This window comes from Dipodomys spectabilis, unplaced genomic scaffold (assembly GCF_019054845.1).
Source record: "Dipodomys spectabilis isolate Male_0828 unplaced genomic scaffold, ASM1905484v1 ptg000051l, whole genome shotgun sequence".
Taxonomy (NCBI): Eukaryota; Metazoa; Chordata; class Mammalia; order Rodentia; family Heteromyidae; genus Dipodomys; species Dipodomys spectabilis.
Window position 1 is genome coordinate 9,211,909 of NW_024870728.1, and position 19,082 is coordinate 9,230,990.

Below are 19,082 nucleotides of genomic sequence, written 5' to 3' on the forward strand. Positions count from 1 at the left end.
TATCAGAGAGCTCAGTATGAAAACCTGAGTCTAGTTCAGGCAGGACATGGAGATTGTATCTGCTGAGATGGTGTTACTGAGATTTGGTGATGACTGCTGAGAATTAAAGAATAAGAGCAAAGTCAGCAGCCATGGTGGACCTTGACCAAGGATGAGATTACTGCCTTTCCTCTTTTTTTCTCCCTGTGGGTAATTTTTGCACTTGAGAGACATCCGAGAGCCTTGAGGAGGGGGGTAGGGAGAGGATGCCACAAGCAAAGAAGAGCCCACATTTGCCATTTCAGTAGGAAATGTCTGCTGAGAAGATCATATTGGCTGAGCAGAGAGGAAGCCTCACTCATAGATCTTCTACTCCGTGAAATTTGGTGAGTCAGTGTGGTGGGAGGGGTGCCAGGAAGGAGAAACTACAGAAAGTCAGGTCCCATTTTACAACCTAGGGAGTTCTCTGTGTTGCTTCGGGCAATGCACATCTACCATCTTAAACTCGTTGAAGACTTCTGTCAGAAAAAAAGTACACTCCATCAGATTTGTGTGTTTGTGACTGGTCAGAAGAGCATTTACCGTCTGCTTGTTTTTTTTTTTTTTTGCATAAGACTTTGAATGAACCCAGATCTTAACATTTCCCTTTCTTTCTCTTCCTCCTCCCCAAAAAGTGAATGTGTCTTCTGTGATTGGCAAATTAAAGTTGACCTCATCCCCAACAGAATGTTATTGTGTCTACTCATTTGGCATCTATAAAAGACAACTCCAAAGAATAGGTCGGGAATGTGCGTGAAAAGTAGTTTTCCTTTTGCTTTAAATGCCTCTGTATTTTCTTCATTTAAAATAAGTAAGTCGGGCTGGGAAGGTGGCTCCGTGGTAGAGTGCTTGCCTGGCATACATGAGGCCCTGGGTTCTATTCTTTAACACCACAAAAGCAGAAAAAGCCGGAAGTGGCTTGAATGGTAGAGTGCTAGCCTTGAGCTGAAGAGCTGAGGACAGCACCCAGTCCCAGAGTTCAGGCCCCATGACCGGACACACACACCTAAAAAAACTATTCATTTGAATTATATTTTCAAAATAAGAAAATAGAGAAATTAATCCTACTGAAGGCTAGAAATTCTTTTTTTTTTTCTTTCTTTTTTTTTTATGCCAGTACAGGGGCCTAGACTCATTTTGCTCAAGGCTATCACTCTACCATTTGAGGCAGAACTCCACTTCCAGTTTTCTTTTGAGGCAGGGTAGATTATTAGAAATAAGAGTCTCCTAAGACTTGCATGCCTGGGCTGGTTTTAAACCAGATCCTCAGATCTCAGCACCCTGAGTAACTAGGATTGCAGGCATGAGCCACCAGTGCATGGCTAGGAATTTTTCTTTATCTGTGTTAGGGAGTGGGCTGTGTATGGTTGTTGTATGTGTGGTAGGAAGGCCTTATCAGAAAAGACCCTTCAAGACTGGACTTGATGGGAATCTGTCAAATCTACCTCCTGAATTTAGTAAATAGGAGTTATTTAAAGGAAGTGGAGGGGAGTGATTAGGGATCATTTTGTATTATAATATATTAACTCAGAAATGACCGTGTGCCTAGCACTGTGTTGGGAATGGCTTCAAACAGAGCAAGAGGCTCTCAGGAAATTCACTCCTGGAAGACTATCCTGTGTGTACTAAACATACCCACTGTGTGGAACATGAGGAGCTCCAGGTGTGGTGTGCAAGTGGACCAGAAGCACCCTCCCCTCATCGACTTTATAGGTCATTGGTGAAGGATTAGATCTCAGCGTTAATTATCCTTCAGGGTATGTGTACATAGGGCTGTGGTAGAAGTAAAGATCAGGAAACGGAGACAGGAAGTTTTTATTTTTGCAGAACTTTCCTTTGGGACATGTGGGTTTTTTTTTTTTTTTAATAAATATTGATTCTGTTGAAGCGAGCTATGGGATGCAATGGCAAGAACATTGTTTTTAGCTTTTGTCTTTCTTGATTGAAGCAGAGCTCCATTGTATTCTTGTAATACTTCCTTCTGAATATGATTCCTAAGGTCTCCTTTTGTTTGTGCTCATAGAGGCTGAGCTGACTTGCTTGCATATGGTGCCGGCTTAGCAAGGGGAGGTGAATTCTGGCTGCTGAGACATTTGAGAGGGTGCTGAGAGAACCAGGAAAGCAACAGCCCTTTGCACCTTGAGACTCCTTCCCGTCCTCCAGGAGGCAGAGTGGACCTGCTGCTCACAGGCTACGTCTCCTCCTGCGTGCCATTCACAAATTATGACTAAGTCATCGAGACATTCCTAGAATATCAGTGAAATGACATTTCTGGAGACAGTTCAGATATATATTGGTTTTCCAGGCTGGCTGATAGCTAGTCTTGGGGCACCAGGCAGAATAATGAAACTTCTGATGGAGCTAAGTGAGATTGCCAGTTACATTTCTCTTTTTAGTTCCTTTTCTTCCCTTAAAAAAAAAAATTTCTGTTTTCTTTCTTTTGTTTTTCTCTACTGAGGAATTGAACTCAGTGTCTTGCTCAACAAGCACCCCTCCCAATTGAGCCATACCCTGGCCCTTTTTAAATTAAATTAAATTTAAATTTATCTATTTTATTTTTTAAAATTTTATTTATTTTGCTAGGTTTGAACTCAGGGCCCTGGTGCTGTCCCTGACCTTCTTTTGCTTAAGGCTAGTACTCTTCCACTTGAACCACAGTGCCATTTCCAGCCTTTTCTGTTTATGTGGTGCTGAGGAATTGAACCCAGAGCTTCATGCATGTAGGCAAAGCACTCTACCACTAAGCCACTTTCCCAGCCCCACCCTTTTGTTTTGAGTTTTGTTTTTTTTTCAGATATGGGCTGCCAGCCTGTGGACTCTGATCCTCTTCATTCTGCCACAAATAATTGGGGACACAGGTGTGCAGCACCACACTTCAATTGTTTTTGAGTTAGGGTCTAGCTAACTTTTGCTGTATCAGCCCTTGAATTGTGATCTTCCTATCTTTGCTTCTCAGGGCAGCTGGAATTACAGGCACTCACCAACATACCCAGCCTTTTACATTTCTCATTTGTTGATCTTTCAACACCACAGCATTACTGGAAATATATGCAGCTGTTTAAGCCAGCTCTTTATCAGTCAGAGGAGAGGGGCTATTTAAATTATTACTATATGAGAGGTGATTTGTGCTTTTAAATGTGTGTTTGTCCTTTAGATCCCTAACCTTTAGCCAGTTCTGTGTTTGCCAGGATTTATTTTCTATAGATGCCTTTGACCTTCTCTTGGCAGATGGATCCAACATATCTTCATTGAGAGTGATTCTGACACTGGCTGCCGAGTTACAATTGTATTGTATTTATGTAACATAGAAAGCCAGAACACTTTGTTTTTCTTTAAAAGCTGTCATCATGCATCACTGTCAGTATTTTGAACTGCTAAATTGTTATTAAAAATTCAGGGACAATAATCCATTTTGAGAATACCACTCGAGAAGCCAGTTCTACAATGACTGATGGACATTTCAGGAATACCATCATTCAAGACATGCTAATTTCCCTGCAATCCATTTCCTTGGGTAAGTGTCTATTGGATAAATAAGTTCCGTTTCCAAACCCTTCCCAGCATTTGCTTTGGATGAGGGGAGGGTGGGTTGGATTTAGAAAAGAAAATCAGCTGAAATGAGATTTTCTCATAATCTGTGTGGTTCTACTGCCAACAAATTTTAAATTAAAAATAGCCTGCTTCATAGCAGCAATAAATGAATTTCTTTACCAGGAAAGATATTTTTTTTAAATCACATGATTTCTAATACATATATTTTTTCAAGAAACAAACCACATAATAAGCACTGAAATTGGCTTATGTGGTGATTCAGGAGTTGGTAGCTGCAATGAGAAATACTAGAATCAGGAGTGGGAGAGCTCTGGTCCCTGCCTGCCTGTCACAAAACTGTTCGTGAAACTTTGGAGAGAGAGGTTTAACTTCTCAGAGCTGAAGTTGTTTCTCCATTGTTTTTTGATATTAAATAAAGTATGGTAGGTTATAATAAACCCTGGCTGGAAATACAAGCAAATGCTTCATTAGTATTCTTTTTCTATATTCATTTTAAAATGTTATGGTTGTACTAGGGTTTGAACTCAGGGTCTTCTTATGGCTAAGCAGATACTCAAGTGAACCATTCCTCTAGCCATTTTTTCTCTGATTATTTTTGAGATAGGGTCTCATTTTCTTCCTTTAGGCCAGCCTAGACTGTGATCCTCTTTGTTAGGTTTCACCTTCATAGCTAGGATGACAGGTATGTTACCATCCTCAGCTTTTCTGTTGAGATGATGTCACATAAGCTTTTTTTGCCTAGAATGGCCTAGAATTATGATCCTTTGAATTTCAACCTCCCTTCCTAGTAGAAAGGGATATAGGCATGAGGCACCAGGCCTGGCTCTTTTCTTTAAGATTCTTTATGAAATGTTAACTTTTTTCCCCAGACAAGAGTATAAAATTGATAATTAGTCTCATCTTGTGGTTTTCATTTTGGCAGGATCAAATCCTCACAGACCATTAGTTCAGTATTCAGTTGTCATTACCAAAAAGCAATTAGACTTATTAATGGAAAATATATTTTTTCAATAGGATGCTAATGGAATTGATCATGAATACATTGTTAATGTTTTCTGTACCAGAAAACAGATTTTAGAATCATAAAAGGCTTGAGAGCAATAATTTGCAATTATGCACTAGACCAAGTTTAAAAACTCTTCTCATTATAAGAATCTTGCAGGCTAGGCATGGTAATCCATGCCTATAGTTTTAGATACTCAGAATAGTAGTAGTTTGGGACAATGCTGGTCAAAAAAATGATTGAGGGTCTGTCTCAAAAATAAATCAGGCATTGTAGGACATAATCCGAGCTACACTGGCAGATGAGATGGGGAGATTGCAGTACAATTCATCCTGTCAAATGTCTCCAGACCCTCTCTGACTGAAAATACAGCATACAAAAAGGAGGGGAGTGTGTACAGCCTAAGTGCTTGCCTAGCAAGCGTGAGGCCCTGAGTTCAATCCCTGGTAAAACAACAATAAAAATCAAAAATCAAACTTAACTGATCTTCAAAACACAGATTATTGCTTTTGTGTTAGATAAGAAAATTAAGCTACTTTAAAGGTAGGGATAGAGTTATATAAAAGAATTGGGTCCTCCTCCCCTTTCTCCTTCCCTCCCCCCTCCTCCCCCCTCCCCCTCCTCCTCCTCCTCCCACTCCTCCTCCTCCTCCTCCTCTTCCTCCTCCTTCTTCTGGGACTGGGGTTTGGACTCAGGGCTGGTGCTTCATCACTTGAGCCACACCTCTAGCTCTGCCTTTCACTGGTTATTTAGGAGACCGAGTCTAGCAAACATTTCTGGGTTGGCCTCAGTTTACAGTCTTCCATATTTATGCCTCCTGAGTAGTATGAACCTTTAGTGCCCAGCTATGTTTCTGTTTATTTTTTGTTTGCTTTTCCATTGTACCATGAAACCTATGTAATCTCATAAGAGAATAATATAAGCTACGGTTTATTGGTCTCTTTGACAATTGTTTAGAACAGTAGGCTTACAATTCCTATTGATACCAAAATGTCCACTTGAAAAAAGACTACTGGGAAAGATCAGAACTCACATGGGCCAGGGGCAGGGTGGGGTGTGGTGGTCATTGCAATAGAAAAGGGTATAAGATATTTATATAGAAATGTGGAGTTCAGGGGCTGGGAAGGTGGCTCAGTGGTAGAGTGCTTGCCTTGCATGCATGAGGCCCTGGGTTTGATTCCTCAGCACCACATAAGCAGAAAAAGCTGGAAGTGGTGCTGTGGCTCAAGTGGTAGAGCACTAGCCTTGAGCTGAAGAACTGAGGGACAGTGCCCAGGCCCAGAGTTCAGGCACCATGACTGGTAAAAAAAAAAAAAAAAGAAATGTGGAGTTCACCCAGTGACTCATTTCAGTCTGACATGAGCTTTATTACCTTCAGTTTTTCTCTTGGGACACTTTGCTAAGAGGCAGAGCCTGGGCGCATCTGAGGTCTCCTGGATCCAGGTCTAGTGATGTTTGCACAATATCACAGTGTGTAGTTCTGAACACTGCTTCCCTCCCTCCTCTTCAGCTGCTGTTAATAATCGGAAGTTCTCAAAAGACAATTAGCTCCTTTTGCCAATAACAGATATTTGATGGAGGGAGAGAGAGCAGTATAAGATACTTACTAAAAGAACAGACTTTGGAATGAAGTAATTTTCCACTTCCTACTGGCCAAGGAATAATGGACAAAAGACCCCTGTAAAGGGATCTCCTAGAACAAACAGCTGGTATCTATCTTCTTCCTCAAGTTTAATGGTTTTAAAGTCTGATCTAGTTGCTACTTTTTCAAAAAATTGATTTCTTATTTACTGTGTTGCTAAAGCAAAGTTCACATACAATTAAGTAACTGTTTTTGTAATATGTGGATCACACTAATATCAGAAATGGTACCATTTTGCAGCCTATATTCTTGTCAGCCATTGGTGATTGTGGCCAGTTAATACAAGTGCAGAATCTGACTTTGGGAGTTCAACTTTTGGAAGGGAACTCAGTGTGGGACTGGAATGGGTAGAAATATATCTATGGACTTACTACTTTCAGCATTTAGAGGATTTTTGTTGTTGTTGTTGGTCATGAGATTTGAACTTAGGTCTCTGAACTCTTTTGCTCAAGGCTAGCTCTCTACCACTTTGAACAACAGCACCACTTCCAGTTTTCTAGAGGTCAAGTGAAAATGAGTCTCATGGACTTTTATATACCTGGGCTGGCTTTGAACCATGATGCTCATATCTCAGCCTCCTGAGTAGCTAAGATAATAGGTGTGAGCCACCAGCACCCAGCTTGGTGTTACTTTTGTATAATTAAAAGACTCTCAAGCTGGGTACTGGTAGCTCATGCCTGTAATTTTAGCTACTCAGGAGGCTGAGCTCTGAAGATTATTGTTCAAAGCTAACTCCAGATAAGAAAGTTCATGAGACTCTCATATCAAATTAAACAAAAAAAACCCCTATACGTGGAACTCGGGCTCATGGGGTACAATACCAGTCTTAAGCAAAAAAAATCTAGGGGACAGCTCTCAGGGCCTGAATTCAAACCCCACTACTGCACTACTGGTGCGCGCGCGCACACACACACACACACACACACATGCACACAGACTCATAAATGAGAATGTTAAGTATTCTGTAAAAGGGAGACTTAGAAATAGAAAACCTAAATTGTTTAATGGTCAGCCAAAGTGGATGACACTTCTGCAGACAGCAGAGGAAGGTCTCAGGTCAGTTTTTCCCTTTTGCCTCATGACGGAGTAAGGTAAGACGGAAATGGAGATATGACCCAAAAGTAGGATGACTGAGAAGACTGACCCCTGCCTCTTTGCCTTGCCTCATCTCCCTTGTTCTAAACACCAATCTACCAGCGTGAAAAGCAGGAAGTTAATGATGACCCAATTCTAGCTTTTGTGGAGATGGAGGCAAACACAATTGTAATGAATGTAATTGAATGCATTAGCAGGCTGCTACATACATTTACATGTTCACAGCGTGTGCCAGAATTAAAGGAGACATCACCTCTAAGGCATCGCCTATTCCCTGCCACGGAAAACTTCTTGTATCATGATGATGATAACAATAAAAAGCATAATAGTAATTACAACTGTTCAGAAATTGGGGCCTGAAAGGGCAGAGGGAGGAAAATGCAATGCCTGGAATAAAGAAGAAGGAGGAGAAGGAGAAGGTGCTGTTGTCTGCTTTGGATTTTCACTACAGTTTGGGCTGAGATCTGAATTCTCTCCTTCTGGGCCACTGGTAGACCTTGTGATTTAATGACTGTGTAGCTTCATGGCCTCTCAGAGAAACCAAAATAATATCTCCACCCACTCCATGCCAGGAGGAGCTGTTGGATGAGGGGAGTACAGTAGGTCAGGTCTGGAGCCCAGTAATACAAATTGTGGTCCCTGGCATTATGAAGACTAAAATCGTGCAGAATGGAAAATCGGATGTTTCCTTGGGACTGGAACCAAAGGCATTAGCTTTACCATTGTCTTCCATGACCTCTTCAGCCCGATCTTCAGGATTAAGATCAGTGTTCTGGAGACAAATATCTTGGTCTTGGGAACCAATGGTCCTTTTCTAATGGCCCATTAATCTAAAGGGATGTTTGTCATTTGGGGTCTGAAGTGAAGGTTCACCGCTAAATGCTTGTTAAACATTCTACAAGGAGAAGTGTAAGAATAGAAAATATTCACAAAAATGTCCCCCACCTCTCCCAAATAACCATCCCTACCTCCAGCCTCTTTGAGTTAGGTACAGCAAGCCTGAGCTTCCAAGGTGAGAACTGAATCTGGTTTTTATAAATCCTCCTCCTCCTCCTCCTCCTCCTCCTCCTCCTCCTCCTCCTCCTCCTCCTCCTCCTGCTTCTGCTGGGAAAATGGATTACAAATCACCATCTGTTTGTCTATCTCTCTGTGCTTGCCGGTCTCCAAATCCAACAGGAGGGCAGAGGCACCGTGGCAGGTCGGTGTGTGACACCTGTCACAGAACCAGGACAAATGAAGGTGTTTCTTCAGGATTGCAGCCAACGTGTTCCCACCGGTTCAGTAGAAACCACCAGCAAAGCTAGCATCTTGGACACCCAACCTGTCCAACGGTGTATCTCTAAAAGCATTGTTTTTTTTTTTTTCTTGCAAAACAAATCGAAGCACATTCATGTGAGGAAAAAACAAAACACCCTCTTTCCTTCCTTCATGCCTTCCTAAAGACAATTTCACAATTAGGGGTGCGATTTCAGAAGTGCCAGTGAAGACAAATCAATTCTTTTTTTTTTTTAAACTAACAAGAAATGCTGAGTGAGTAAAAGACATTTGCTAAATGCACCGGAATCAGAAGGGAGGTCAATTTAAAATGGGTTTGACTGTTGAGAGTTTACTAAAAAAATAAGTTAACTACCATTACTGCAGACAAAAGTGCATTAGCTCTTGGCTAGATGGCCAATACTTGTGTACACTGTGTAATTTTTATACACAAATGGATATATGGCAAATCAGTGCTCTCTGATCTCAGCTGGGCCCTCGATGCTGTACAAAGACCCTGGTCCCTGTTCGTTATTCTTCTATTTCCTATTGAATTCTAAAGGTGAGTCTAAGCCTTTACCACTCTGACCGGCTTTCCTTCCCTGCTAGTGGGAAGCTGGGAAACTGGTGGCTTCTTCCTCCAGACATTTCCTTCTTCTAAGCTAGACCCTTCCCCTGTGTGGTTGATCTCCCCCTTTCCTTCTCCTCAGGCTCTTAGAACCTGTGGGTTTCTTGTCTATTTCTCCACCATGATGTTTCCAGCTCCTGTTCTCTTTTGCTTCTTTGTTGGCAGGGACAACGCAGCCTCTTGAGAAGGGTCTAAAGTAAGGCCGGAACATTCTGTTGTTCAAGTGAGACCATGGAGTTGGATGGCATCCCTCCTTTCCCAGGGGGTCCAACTCTGCCATTTGATTTCTGTTTTCCTTTACCTTCCTGAACTCCTCCTATCCCTCAAGGCCCTTTCACCAGAAGGTGTCAACCTTCTGTTGACACCTGACCTGTGCCTTAGCCGCAAGTTCAAGTCTCATAAGAGCTTGCTGGACATTCTGTTGACAACAGCTTTTCTTTCTCCTTCGGGCTTCTTCAGTTTCGGATTTCTCTGCTTTTCTGGGCTTCACATTACTGTCTGCTGAGAGACTCTAGAAAGCCCAATCTGGCAGAAGCCCTTGAACCTCCAGCATGAAATTAAAACAGGACCTAGCCATGGTGGAGGCATGACCTGATGTTTATTAGTTAAAAAGCATCCACAAAGACCGACATTCATGAAGACTTTATTCAGCAAAAATCCAACTAAGAGGACTGCTCTTTTGTGTGTGTGTGTGTGCATGTGTGGTTTCTAATTTATTCAGCCAGACAGGTGTAAAATGGCTTGAAGAAAAAGCAGAGATGCAAATTAATTATCCATTTAACCTCTGACAAAAGGCGATAATCTGACACCTTTTCAAGAATCTTTCTTTCCTCCCTTGCATGGGGTAATAATGTAAAATTTTACTGATAGCTTTCAAGGAGAGCAGTCTGCGGAGGGCCTTTTGTCATCGGCCTGCTGCCTCGGCAGCTGAGCAGACTGTGGGTGGGTGATAAGGGTGGGTAAATAGGGCTCGTCCCAGAGGTGGGGGGTGTGCATCATGGTTAAGCAGAAAGCAGGGAGATTTCCAGTGGGACTTACAGATCCACTGACAAAAGAGAGGAGAGCAGGGTTAATGATTCTCTTGGAGAAGTATGAGCAAACATAGATTAGGATTGTATGACTTGATGATGTAAAATTCACCAAGGGAGTCCGGGGCTCTCTGATCTCAGTTGCAAAGAATTTCCTGGTTGAATTGAAAGAGTTTCCTTTGGATAGATGAATTTACAGAGAACTGCAGAGTTTTCCCTCTTAGGTTTTCAGCTTCTCGGCTTGGGCATTGGCTTCAAAATTGCCGTAACAGAATTTAGCATCATTTGCTTCCTACGTGACAACATTTCCCAGAGCAATTTTTTTTTTCCGGCCAGTGCTGGGGCTTAAACTCAGGACCTGGGTACTTTGCTTGAGTCTCTTTGTGCTCAAGGCCAGTGCTCTATCCCTTGAACCATAACATTACTTCCAGCCTTTTCTAAGTAGTTGAAGATGAGTCTCACAGACTTTCCCACATAGGATGGCTTCAAACGGTGATCCTCCAATTTCAGACTCCTGAGTAGCTAGGATTACAGGCATGAGCTACTGGTGCCCAGCTAATTTTTTGTATTGGTATTAAAAAGAAATGACAAAGGAAAGGTGTCATTGTTCCCTAAGGGTGTTTTTTTTTTTTTTTTAGTAATTATAAGAATACAACATACAACATATTCAGACAGCTACACAAAAGTTGAAACGCTTGAAGAGGTTGAGAGTAGCTGACTTCAAACTCAGTATCTTGCTGAATAATTCCTTCAATGAGTAACTCTGAACATAAATTAACATAAATTCTTCAGTGGAACTGGATACTGACCGCTCAAGGCTTTGTGCTTATCTTCCTACTTCAGTACTTTTTTCTATGCACCCTCAATCCATTTTGCTTTTACTTTACTTTTCACATAGATGCTAACTCTGCCTGAGCCAACCTTGCACCTTGACCCTCCTGTTTCTGCATCCTGAGTAGTTGGGATTACAGATATATGCCGCCATGCCTGGCCCTTAATTACATTTAGAGTGGTTATTTACTCACCACAAAATCATCTGTAGCTTTGCTTCCCAAAACATAACCAGCTGTATAGGTAAATCATTTAATCTATGGTGCGAATTGAACACTTAAAAAAAAATAGGTGTTGCAAGTTTATTTTCCTAGTGAGCATACCACATCCAAAGGAGAAATCAGGATGTTTACAAACTCACTGTACTGAGGGAAAGATTGGAAGCGGCAGCTAGCCTGCCGTATTCACACCCCAGCCTCTGGGCTTCCTCTGCCTTCCAGCTGCCATAGCTAGTAGGCCTTTCAGAAGAAAACCCAAAGCAGAGCCACTATCCCCTATCTCTGGACCAAGCAAAGGCTCAACTCTGACTGTGCTCTAACAGGTGAGCTTGGTTTGTCAGGTGGAAGGCCCCGCCCCTCTCCCCACAACCACCTGAGACCCGTGTCATCTTCCCTCAATTTTGTATCCACATTTCTTTACCAAAACTTAGAATCAAGATTCAAACAAAGGAGGAGGCTACAATGCTTGATAAGAAATGTACTCATTATCTTGCCCATGTAATTGTAACCCCTCTGTACAGTATTTTCACAATAAAAAAAATAAAGAGGAAAATAAAAGATTCAGACTATGCTCTTTTGCAGAAGTTGTCTTTCAGACCATCTCCAAAGGCCTCAAGGGACCTCAGCCCCACATCTATCTTCTTAATTCTCAGTCTACCTTACCCCCGGCCACATCAGACAAGACTGGATGAGTTGCTAAATTCTTGTTCTAGCCTTCTTCAATGATACCAAGAAAAGATGTTATCATTACTCCTACAATCCTCACCTTGGGACACTGGGGCTCGAACCTAGGGCCTCATGATCCTGTTTAGCTTTTTTTGCTCAAGGCTGGCAGTCTCCCACTTTGACCCACACTTCTACTTCTGTGGGATCTGTCTGGCCCATTCTGGTTTCAAATTGCCATCCTCAGATCTCAGCCTCTTGAGCAGTGAGAATTATAGGACTGAGCCCCTGACTCCCAGCATGATTCTCTGCAGTCTTTGGTGTGATTGGCTATGTAATTTCTGAAGCCCAGTAAAAATGAAATTAGGGCTTGCTGTTCAAGAGTATTAAAATGTTCAAGACAGCAACCGTGGAGTGTTAATCCAAGAACATCTTGGAGCCTTCTGCTGGCCACACAGATTTGACATGAAGAAGCCAGACTGGTCTCTATGGAGCTCTCTCCCTTCCGAGATTCCGATGCAAGTTCCAAAGTTTTGGCTGGTCGCCCTTAGGTTCTCTGTTAGACAATACCTCTCTGGTCCTCTTCAGTTCTCCATGTAGAAATGGCTTCTTATGGTGTATGTTTTGGGTTGTCCCCCTTTCTACTTACCTTTTCAAGATTTTCAACATGTTTCTACCCAGTTTCCCTATTTTATTCCTTCTACTCAATCCTGATTGATAGCCACATTAGGAAGAACCATGTTATTGTGTCACAATTTGTGTGCTGTGTTGAAGGCATTGCTAATTGATAAGTTTCTTCTGAGATTAGCTCTGTCTCACAATCCTGCTCAAATTAGAGTTTGATTACAGCTGGCAAATAACATAAACATGTATATGTTTTTCCTATGTTACCGTCCTTTAGACCAAATGCACACTTCTTATAGATAGCTAAGACATTTTACTCAACTAATTAGTATGGTTTGAAATTTTCACCAACTGAGTAATGAACAGTTTTGCATGTGTATTAGTCACGGTCTCATGTCTTGAAAGTGGAATTGCTACATCAGAGGACATTAGCAAATTGCATTTTGATTCACATTGCCATTTTAGAATGAACATATGAATTCTAGCATATTTAGGTATGAAGCATGCCTATAATATACTGAGATTGATATGTTTTGCCTCCAAAGTGACTGGGAATCTTTATTCTCATTTCCACTAATTGGTTCTTATAATTCTTTGAAAATGATCACCAGCTCCAGTTTCAGAGGCACTTAACGCCACCTTGGTATGTTCAATTTACAACTTACTTTAAAATAAAACCAGAATTGCTCAGCTTAATCACATAATTCAGTTTCCAGACTCGCTTTCAATGGACTTTTGATGATTTTTTCAAAAATGAAAATCTATTTTCATGTGTTGAAGCCTTTTCATTCTGGAAGATAGTCGTAACAATAGACTGCCATCCCTGAAGGTGAAACAGGGGAGCTAGAAACTTCTAAGGAATCACAGCAGCCTTGGGTTGAAACTCATAGCTGTCCAAGGCAACTCCTTTGGGGGAGATATTCACTGAAGTATGTGAGGTTGCTGTATTTGTTTTAAAGCTCAGTTGCTTTGCCAATGGACCTCATCTTCATTAGAAGCAGGTTATGTATACCTGTACTTTCTTTAATCACAAACTTTGGTCAAAAAGAGTGTAAAATGCTTATTTAGCTTAGTATTATTGACAAGGCAGTCAGAATATCCCTTCTGTAAGTACTTCATCTCTAACCTGGAATTATTCTGTGTCCTCTCTCTGTCTCTGTCTCTCTGTCTCTCTGTCTCTCTCTCCTTTCCATCTTTCTGTCTATCTTTCTCTCTCTCTCCTTTCTTTCTATCTTTCTGTCTTTCTATCTTTCTCTCTCTCCCTTTATTTTTTAATGGAAAGATTATGGGGTTAGAAGTGACAGGTAACCTTTTTGTATGTCTTTCTTTCTTTTGATAAGCTTTTGTCTCATTGTTTGGATAAATACATCACATGTTTAAAACACTGTACATGAACTTTATGTGGAGTATGAATCACTCAAATCTTTTCTCTTTCAATGTTTCCAGGGTTCATAAATTTAAAGAGCAAATCTTATCTTTGAGAAATGTATGGGTTTTTTCATTGTTTCTTTGTTATCACACTCTATTTCTGTTATATCCCCCATTTGCTTTCATCTTCAACAGTACAAAGAATTAAAGAAAGAAATGTATTTGTAAACAAAGCTTATAATGCTTGAATTTTTGTATGAAAAATATAAATTCAAATAAACACAAATCAAAGGGCTATTCTCTAGATTACTCAAAATTATTTGCCAAGATTTGTTAGGAATAAATATCAAAGTTCTAAAATCAGGTTAATTTAAATGGAATTAACTTTATCATTTACTTTAAAATATCTTCCTTGGTTTTTAAACTTTTTATTATGGAGAATTTCAAGCATACAAAAATAAGCAAAGTAGCATTATGAACCCTGTAGTTCTTTCTTTTTCTAGTTTCAATAATTGGTGGGCATATGGTCAGTCTTATCTCATTCCTCATTCCTTTGTAAGTAAAGCTCAGATATCATATAATTTTACCTGTACATGTATCAGTATATATATATATGTATGTATATATATATATATGTATACATTTTATTTTGTTTGTCAGGGTGATGTCAGAGGGGTTACAGTTACACTAGTAAGGAAATGAGTACACTTCTTGTCGAACATTGTTACCTTCTCCCTTGCTTTCTACCACCTTCCCTCCCTGTCTCCTGATTCCCCTTCCCTCCACGTTGTAAAATTCATTTCTACCATAGTTCCTTGTATCACTGCTACCCTTTGTCTCACCATTGTGTTATTCCCTTTCCCTTCCCCAGATCAGTCAGTATAAATTCTTAAAAGGTAACAATTTAAAAGTCATTATCATTATCACCCACAAAACATGACAATACTTTCTTTTCTTCGTTCTTGGTTCTTTCCTTTTCCTTCCTTCCTTCCTTCCTTCCTTCCTTCCTTCCTTCCTTCCTTCCTTCCTTCCTTCCTTCCTTCCTTCCTTCCTTCCTTCCTTCCTTCCTTCTCTCCTTTTTTCTTCTCTCAGGCTGGCCTCAAACTCCTAATGCTGGGATTTCAATCATATGCCACTATGCCTGGCTACCTTTAATTTTTGTTGTTGGTCCTCATACCTGCTAGGCTGAGACATTACTATTTGATTCATACTTCTACATCTACTTTTTGCTGATTACTCTGGAGATGGACTCTAGTGAATTTTCTGCCTTAAGATCAGGAGTAGCTATGATTACAGGTGTGAGCCTCTGACACCTTGCATTTTAACACTTTAAAATTTTAATTAAATTGCCAGATGTCAGTGGTTCATGCCTACAATCTTAGCCATTCAGGAGGCTGAGATCTGAGGATCACCATTCAAAGACAGCCCAGGCAGGAAAGTCTGTGAGACTCTTTTCTCTAATAAACTACTTAGAAAAAGCCAGAAGTGATGCTGTGGCTCAAGTGGTAGAGCACTAGCCTTGAACACAAAGAGGCTCAGGGACAGAGCTCAGGCCCTGAGTTCCAGCCCCAGGACTGGCAAAAGGAAGAAAGAAAGAAGGAAAGAAAGAAAGGAAGGAAAGAAGGAAGGAAGGAAGGAAGGAAGGGAGGGAAGAAAAAAGGAAAGAGAAAGAAAGAAAGGAAGAAAGGAAGGAAGAAAAGAAGGAGCAAGAGAAAGAGAAAGAGAGAAAGAAAAACAGAAAGAGAGAAAGAAAGTAATTAGTTAACCTATATTCAGTATTTGAATTATTATAGTTAATAGCAATGGCATCCACCATCCAATTAGTTGTCAGTATAATTGAAGTACTGTTTGTGTATGTATATACACACATTTAAAAGTAAAACAAGCATGGAAAACTTTTCCAGCCACTATGTGTAACCTCAGTGCTTATCCATCAGTTTATCAGCACTCCACAACTTGGAACCTGCAAAGAACAAAAAGATGCACTGCTTTACTGAGAAACAGCATTTCGTTAGGCAAGAAGGCATCGCTTTCAGGTTGAGAGATTATGCAAGGTGTTTAGTTTGTCTTGTATTTAAGCTCTTCCCTCTTACACTCAAATCCTCCTTGCATTCCAGCATACGGTCTGTTTCTGATGTCGGAGCAGCTCAAAAGCCCAAGTACTACAGCACCCAGGTTTGCTTTCAAGATCTTCCTGCGGTCTTTATGCTCTCCTCCCAAATTCATTCGTCTAAATCTTAATCCTGGTATTAGGAGGCAAAGTCCTTAGGAGGCAACTAGTTCAAAAAAGGTGGAGACCTCATCAGTGGGATTAATGTCCTAGTCAGAGAGACCAGAGAACATACTTGCTCCTCTGCCCTGTGATTACAGTGAGAAGCCAGCCGTCTCTGCAGAAGACAGACCTCACCAGACACAGACCTGACAGCATCTTGATCTCAAACTCCACAGCCTGAAAAATTGTCAGAATTGTATTTCTGTGGTTTATAAGCCACGTACCATATGGTAATTTGTTAAAGAAGTAGAGATGGATTAAGATAAGGATGTGGACTGAGGAGGAGAGAAGCCTTTTCCTGGCACCTGAATGAGGGTAGCCATGAGAACAGAGGTAGAGAATCTTGGCCATGCTGTGCCTACACTCAGAGGTGGGACTGTGTGTGCACCCACCCATGATTGTGCATGTGTATGCACCGAGGTGCGAACTCTCTTCACTGTGCACAACTCAAGGGGGCTGTTTGTTTGAATCTGGTTCATTCTGTCTACTTTATGGGGCAGCGTAGTCCAAACTTGCCACTCACAGGCAGTTGATGTCACATATGGAAGTTGGTCTTCTCTTCCAAGCTCCTTCAGGTCATTGGAAGCAGTGGCGGAGGTCCTTGCTTTATTGATGGGTGCCACATGGTAGCAAGGCTCCTGCCTGTGCATTGACTCTGGCATTATTGTCTGTAATCATGGGAGTGGCTGTCCTCTCAGATCCTGATTTTCTTCTCCTCTAGAGAGGAAGTTACGATCTTGAGGACCTATTTCACTGACTTAACACTTTTCTTTAATTCAACTCACATTTTAAGCTAGATATATTTGCTACAAGTTTATATCATGAATTCAGTGGACTAGGTGTGTATGTGTATATTTGCATGCATGTATCTTATACTGTCTTTCTATGCATACACATACTTAAATAAATATATGACAAATAAAACATTTTAAAAAATATCAATAAAGCTCCTAAAAATGATTTCACTTCCTTAAGGCTCATGTACCATACTGAGAAAAAGTATCTGTGGGAATAACAGCTGGTTACAGTAACTGTAGATCACAGGGTCTGGTTTCAGCAAAAGCAAATACATATACATATATATGTTTGATATATATATATATATACATATATCTACAATTATATTACTGCTATTTCTACCCAGAGATTATGTATGTAGTATGTATCTAGATTCATCAAAACTTGTCATGTTCTGGACTATACATTAAAGTCATGTCCTTTATGACATTGTTAGTAAAGTTACCAAGCTTCTGGTAGACCAGATATTCCCTTAGTTAATTTCAGTATTTACTGTAGTGACATTTATTTTGAAAAAAGTATAAACCAATTAAGTTCCCCATTACCACAGAGAGAGACAAAGATAAAGAAGGAAATATGCATGTGTTTCTCCTGAAGGGAAAGTAAAATTTTAGTGACGATAGGAATATCTCAGGGGATTTGGCTCATCTCTTGGATAATTTCTGCAGCACTGAAACACTATCACAAAGAACAATCTATTGGTCTGACCATTTTCATAATCTAGCCCATACAGTCTGAAAAGCTTTGCCTTCACATAAAATCAGCAGATTGAATATGTTGGCAAGAAGCCCTATCTTTCTGTTTAGACTACATTGCGAATTTATTGTAGCCTGTAGCTCACATATCTGATGGCTGATTGAAGAACTACACATTGTAACATTTAAAATGAAATGTTTGCCTGGTTTTGTACATGGCTTCATAATTAAACCTGTGATGAGATCTGGTCAGGAGAGAGCAAATGCATCTCTAACTGACCAATTGCATCTTTTCTGGCTTTGAAAGTATGCCTGTGTAGACATAAACCATCTTGGCTATAGATTTGTTTGAGACTAGGGCTCAAACCTGATACCTGAAGCTTTGGTGATTGGCTGGTGCTCTATCAAGTGAGCCACACCTCCAACCCCATTGACTATATGTTTGCACTGCTCAACCAATTGGAGGATTTCCCTTGACCTAAATGTCCAGCTACCCATTCATTTCACAGAGATGAAGATGATAGGAGAGGGCTCATTATGTCCCTGATTTAGGTATCTGAAGCCATATTTGAGTTATAGTGCCTGCAGGTATAGCTAATCCTTCCAATCCACAATGATCTCCTCTGCCTTTTCTGAACAAGTAGAAGGCATTTGGAATTTTCTCTGCTACTTAACTCTCTCCAAAAGTTTGCATTACTTTTCTCCTTCCTCAGTGCCCCAAGTACAACAGATCATAAAACTTGTTGAGTGAATAATAGCTCAGTTAACTTTATAGCCAATACATGGTGATGTTGTTAGTGGTGAAAGATAGTGTCAGACAGGAGGAAGCTTTCTCTGCATAACTTTGAAAATCGTCCATTTTTAAAGGAAGCCTAGCTTCTCTGATCATTGCATTTTAAAAAAATATTTGAGTTTAGCATGTTGTAATATATAAACTATACTTTTTCCTATATAGTAAAATGCCATGAATTTAAAGATTTAAAATCTGTAGTATGTACTATCTAGTATATAGAAATTAATTATATGGTTATGGTATTCATAAATGAATATGAATGTATTATATTACTCACAGGTTCTGGAGCCAGGAATACTAGCTTTCACTCTTACAACCTTCTCTTGGCAATTTTTTTTTGTTGGTTGTGGGGCATGAACTCTGGGCCTGGGCACTGTCCCTCAGCTCTTCAGCTCAAGGCTAATGCTCTACCACTTGAGCAAGCACCACTTCTGGTTTTTTGTGTATGTGGTACTGAGGAATTGAAGCCAGGGCCTCATGCATTCAAGATAAGTACTCTCCCACTGAGCCACTTTCCCAGCCTTCTGTGTGGCAAATATTATGCCCATTGTATCAGCATGTTTTTGGTAGCAAGAAATAAAAAAGGTCAATAATACCCAT

At 40.5% G+C, this 19,082-nt stretch overlaps 1 long non-coding RNA gene across 1 annotated transcript in view; it reads left to right on the forward strand.

The window, feature by feature from the left end:
- The first annotated feature begins 222 nt into the window (after positions 1–222).
- LOC122107581 overlaps positions 223–19,082 on the forward strand; it is a 61,316-nt gene continuing 42,456 nt past the window's right edge. The window contains exons 1-2 of the long non-coding RNA XR_006147369.1: positions 223–365; positions 3,416–3,532. This is a non-coding gene — a long non-coding RNA (uncharacterized LOC122107581). The remainder of the gene's footprint in view (positions 366–3,415; positions 3,533–19,082) is intronic.